The sequence below is a fragment of the Chiloscyllium plagiosum genome, chromosome 26, assembly GCF_004010195.1.
Source record: "Chiloscyllium plagiosum isolate BGI_BamShark_2017 chromosome 26, ASM401019v2, whole genome shotgun sequence".
NCBI classification, from domain to species: Eukaryota; Metazoa; Chordata; class Chondrichthyes; order Orectolobiformes; family Hemiscylliidae; genus Chiloscyllium; species Chiloscyllium plagiosum.
Genome location: NC_057735.1, coordinates 2,092,752 through 2,092,984, shown reverse-complemented (window position 1 = coordinate 2,092,984; position 233 = coordinate 2,092,752).

Here is a 233-nt window from a genome sequence, read left to right as displayed (position 1 = left end):
CTCTGACCTATCATCCCCACCCCCTTCACCCCCCCCACCGGGCCCACATTTATTGCTCCACCCCGGAGGCTCCCTGCCTTCATTTCTGATGAAGGGCTTTTGCTCGAAACATGGATTTTTTTCCTACTCCTCGGATTCTGCCTGACCTGCTGTGCTTTTCCAGCACCATTCTAATCTAGACTCTGATTTCCAGCATCTGCAGTCCTCACTTTTGCCTAGTCCTCTTGGAAGGA